Genomic DNA, 5,567 nt, shown 5'->3' with positions numbered 1-5,567 from the left:
GTTGTTGTCTTTCAATTGCCTGCTGACAGCAGAATTGGAAAGGAATATTGAAGTTTTGTAGTGAGTGTCTAAAATACTGTCGGAAATGCTAGCAAAATGCTTTTTGCCTGTTAAAAATGGATAGCATTTTTCACAGACTGTTGTTATTGAATTATCGAGTAACTACCGATCGAACTACCTGTGGTTTGAAGTATTTCAGTCACAAGGAGTCCTATCAACAAGTTTACATGAGACAAATTCGAAAAAACAGGAAGTTAACATTTATTCCATGTCCAATGATCGCAGTCTGAAACGGACCATAGAAATATGTGCATGTGTCTCCGTTATAATGATAATAATGTAGTGTTCATAAAACATCTACTCCACACACAAAAATCATTTGGAGAAAATTCTACACGTGCATCACCTAAAATGACAAAATGACAATGTGTTTGTTTTGTCAACACTGCTCCCATGATGCATGTTTCATTTCTCTTGCATAGCCATAGCCATTGTACACGACATGGAGTCTGTGTCGGGAAATGTATACAAGTTCTTCACACTTTAGAGAGATAGAGGGAAACTATTTATTAATTTAGATAGGGTGAATTACCGAACTGCCCAAGCTATGGGGTTTTCAATTCATACCATCAAGTCTCATCAAAACAAGAATATGGGTGGTATTAAAATAAAAAAAACCTGGTGTAAAAGGATATTAGACAGCTTTGATACAGGGTGATTAGGCGTATAGTGTACAAGCTTTGTAAGCACAAGGTAACCCTGACTTGTAGTAGAATTAGGGAGGAAATTAAAGATACAATTAATGTTTCCCTGACTGCACTAACTACTGCTGTCCATGAGATAGGATTTTGATACAGCAGTTTTCAGGGTAAAATATTCCATCTTGTCTATGAGGTCACATTATCACTGGACCATTCATAACTATTACTGTCAGGGCGTCCAGATATTTTACCTTGTTGAATCATTCCACTGACTACAGTGGCTATCGGCAGACGGACAAAAAGCACCAATGGTACCATCGGGTAAAGGTAATCGTGTCATTGTATTGCACGCCGCCAACCATGGTATGGGGCTTATTTGTGGATGTGTGCTAGTTTTCGAGGCGAAAAAAAAACCTGGTGATTTTCATAAGGAAGTTACAGCAGGTGATGAGTTCACAGACTGGTTAGAACATCAGCTATTGCCCATTTTAAACAACGTCCAGGAATCAGATACTGTCGCCCAAACCATAAGTAGTATGAAGGCGACCATACAGGAATATATGACATTGTCGACCATAGACCAGCTGAAACGAAAGTTCAACTCATGGAGAAAATTCTGCTGAATAAGAAACCAATAAAGTACAAGACATATGTGCTGGCGCAACACGGTCAAATTGTCTTACGTTCAGACACTGTGAGCTCAACCCTGTTGTGCTTGTCTTGGCTAAGTGTAAAGGGTTCGTGGCCAGACATAACAAAACATTCAAAAGTACAGATTCATATACCTCATACGAGGACGATGTAGCCCACAGGCCATGTGCTTGTCTGTGTGGGGATCCGTAAATGGGGTAGCCCACAGATCCACGTGCTTGTCTGTGTAGGGATCAAAGGCTGGTGTAGCCCACAGGGCCACGAGGTTGTCTGTGTGGGGATCAAAGGCTGGTGTAGCCCACAGGGCCACGAGGTTGTCTGTGTGGGGATCAAAGGCTGGTGTAGCCCACAGATCCATGTGCTTGTCTGTGTGGGGATCAAAGGCTGGTGTAGCCCACAGGGCCATGTGCTTGTCTGTGTGGGGATCGAAGGCTGGTGTAGCCCACAGATCCATGTGCTTGTCTGTGTGGTGATCAAAGGCTGGTGTAGCCCACAGGGCCACGAGGTTGTCTGTGTGGGGATCAAAGGCTGGTGTAGCCCACAGGGCCACGAGGTTGTCTGTGTGGGGATCAAAGGCTGGTGTAGCCCACAGATCCATGTGCTTGTCTGTGTGGGGATCAAAGGCTGGTGTAGCCCACAGAGCCACAAGCTTGTCTGTGTGGGGATCAAAGGCTGGTGTAGCCCACAGGGCCACGAGGTTGTCTGTGTGGGGATCAAAGGCTGGTGTAGCCCACAGATCCATGTGCTTGTCTGTGTGGGGATCAAAGGCTGGTGTAGCCCACAGATCCATGTGCTTGTCTGTGTGGGGATCAAAGGCTGGTGTAGCCCACGGGGCCATGTGCTTGTCTGTGTGGGGATCGAAGGCTGGTGTAGCCCACAGGGCCACGAGGTTGTCTGTGTGGGGATCAAAGGCTGGTGTAGCCCACAGATCCATGTGCTTGTCTGTGTGGGGATCAAAGGCTGGTGTAGCCCACAGATCCATGTGCTTGTCTGTGTGGGGATCAAAGGCTGGTGTAGCCCACGGGGCCATGTGCTTGTCTGTGTGGGGATCGAAGGCTGGTGTAGCCCACAGGGCCACGAGGTTGTCTGTGTGGGGATCAAAGGCTGGTGTAGCCCACAGATCCATGTGCTTGTCCGTGTGGGGATCAAAGGCTGGTGTAGCCCACAGGGCCATGTGCTTGTCTGTGTGGGGATCAAAGGCTGGTGTAGCCCACAGAGCCACAAGCTTGTCTGTGTGGGGATCAAAGGCTGGTGTAGCCCACAGGGCCATGTGCTTGTTTGTGTGGGGATCAATTGCTGGTGTAGCCCACAGATCCACGAGGTTGTCTGTGTGGGGATCAAAGGCTGGTGTAGCCCACAGATCCACGAGCTTGTCTGTGTGGGGATCAAAGGCCGGTGTAGCCCACAGAGCCACGTGCTTGTCTGTGTGGTGATCAAAGGCTGGTGTAGCCCACAGGGCCATGTGCTTGTTTGTGTGGGGATCAATTGCTGGTGTAGCCCACAGAGCCACGAGCTTGTCTGTGTGGTGATCAAAGGCTGGTGTAGCCCACAGATCCATGTGCTTGTCTGTGTGGGGATCGAAGGCTGGTGTAGCCCACAGGGCCACGAGGTTGTCTGTGTGGGGATCAAAGGCTTGTGTAGCCCACAGGGCCATGTGCTTTTCTGTTTTGGGATCGAATGCTGGTGTAGCCCACAGGGCCATGTGCTTGTTTGTGTGGGGAGCCAAGGACGGGGTAGCCCACAGGGCCATGTGCTTGTCTGTGTGGGGATCCATGATTGGGGTAGCCCACAGGTCCATGTGCTTGTCTGTGTGTAGTCTGTCTTACAGACCCTGATACAAATATATATCAAATACAGCCCATGCAAGTCTATAATGTTTGGCAAGTCTAGATCACTGCAGTATCAGGAAATGAAGAGTCACTTGGATCCTTTTTATTATATTTTTATTAAGATAACTGAACAACTGTTTTTTTAGGTACGATATGTTTATTTCAGAGACTAGATGTTAGTCTAGTCTGTGTGGGGATCCATGAATGGGGTAGCCCACAGGGCCATGTGCTTGTCTGTGTGGGGATCCATGAATGGGGTAGCCCACAGATCCACGTGCTTGTCTGTGTGGGGATCCATGAATGGGGTAGCCCACAGGTCCATGTGCTTGTTTGTGTGGGGATCCAAGGATGGTGTAGCTCACAGGGCCATGTGCTTGTTTGTGTGGGGATCCAAGGATGGTGTAGCTCACAGGGCCATGTGCTTGTTTGTGTGGGGATCCAAGGATGGTGTAGCTCACAGGGCCATGTGCTTGTTTGTGTGGGGATCCAAGGATGGTGTAGCTCACAGGGCCTTGTGCTTGTTTGTGTGGGGATCCAAGGATGGTGTAGCTCACAGGGCCATGTGCTTGTTTGTGTGGGGATCCAAGGATGGTGTAGCTCACAGGGCCATGTGCTTGTTTGTGTGGGGATCCAAGGATGGTGTAGCTCACAGGGCCATGTGCTTGTTTGTGTGGGGATTCAAGGATGGTGTAGCTCACAGGGCCATGTGCTTGTTTGTGTGGGGATCCAAGGATGGTGTAGCTCACAGGGCCATGTGCTTGTTTGTGTGGGGATCCAAGGATGGTGTAGCTCACAGGGCCATGTGCTTGTTTGTGTGGGGATCCAAGGATGGTGTAGCCAACAGGGCTATGTGTGGTTGTCTCAGACATGACATTGTGAGGAGGATCAGGTCGTTACTATGTTTGACCTGGCACATTTTGGCACAAACTGTGTGGTTGTTGCTCATGCTTATCAATATGGTCCTATGATTGCAAACAGAGCCAATGTCCGGCATCCCCTAAGCCACATCATGGTTGAAGAGACTTTTGTTTTGGCATCGCAGAAATATGGATGTAATGACCATGATTTTGTTTTTCGTGACTAGAAACAGTCAGTTGTAGATTGATGCCCTTGTTCACTCTTCTGTGCGGGCAGATGCCTCTAATGGTAGTTTGTCTGGGGATATCTATATAGCACACTGGGGAAGATATAACCACTTTGTGATATCCTAGCTTAATGTCCTGTTTGATCTTCAGGAAGGTGTGTGAATATTAGTACTGTATGTGTGATTTAAGGTGTTTTAGTTCTGATTTGGATGTAGCTAACCACTTCATGCATTATCCTCTGGTGTTTTGTACAATAATCGAGTCACAAAGGGTCACTTGTGGCCTGAAATTAGTTGTGCAGAGTTATGTCCCCAAGACATGCCAGCATCCAATGACTATACTGGTTCAAATTCCAGTTTCGACCTGATCATGATTCTTTGTCAGCACCATGTCGGTGCTTGTGGGTACACCAAAATGGTAAACATCTGAGACCGACATTGCTGTGACTTTTAACTGGCACGCTTGAAAGCCACACTAAGACAGTCTTACTGTTTTACCCAATATTTTACCCAGCACTATCGATAACTGTCTCCATACTGAATGCCTTTGACCTGACATTGTAATGGGAGTGGAACATAAACTTGTACCCATGTCAAGATCACACGACTCATGACAACCATGGTTACAGGTTTTGTGTAAACATTTGTCCAGGATTTTCCAATGACATTACCACACCTTGTGAGCAAATGACTGGAGGTGAACAACTGTGGGTGAGAAAGCATAACTGTAGTTCAGGAACAAAGCCAGTAAATGAAGCAGTTCTGTTTATTGCTTCTTGTACATATTCTGTTGTAGATAGAAGTAGCTTACACGTAGTATATGTATGGTGTAACGACTTAGCTAAGTCCAGAAGTACTTCAGTATCTTCACACATATTGATCATGATAGATTGTTGGTGTCTTTAGAGGCATCACAAATAAGAAACTGTTTTTATGAACTTAACTTCTTTCACTGATAAATCGACTTGATAAACTTGGTTGTTGACACTCTCCGATTCACTCGCCTCCAAGTTAAACTGCAGTTCAGGACCAGCGTGACTAAGGAAACTGATGGCATCTGATGTTCTGGTCACATTGATACTATACATTCAGTTTGGGGAACTGCTTGCTCTGAATCATCATAACATGAGACTTGATACAACATGACTGACAAACTGGTTGTAAGATGTGACATTTGATGAATGTAAATGTATGTACGGACCAATTAATATCTGGGGAGTTTTTAAGTCTGTCAGGATTTCCAGACTTGCAAAGTATTTTCTCTGAAAGGGGACAGGCATATTTTTTCACTATCAATACATT

Source organism: Haliotis cracherodii, unplaced genomic scaffold (genome assembly GCF_022045235.1).
Source record: "Haliotis cracherodii isolate W230 unplaced genomic scaffold, xgHalCrac1.p SCAF_19, whole genome shotgun sequence".
NCBI lineage: Eukaryota > Metazoa > Mollusca > Gastropoda > Lepetellida > Haliotidae > Haliotis > Haliotis cracherodii.
The sequence above is the reverse complement of the archived record's forward strand: the minus strand, read 5'-3'. Positions refer to the sequence as shown.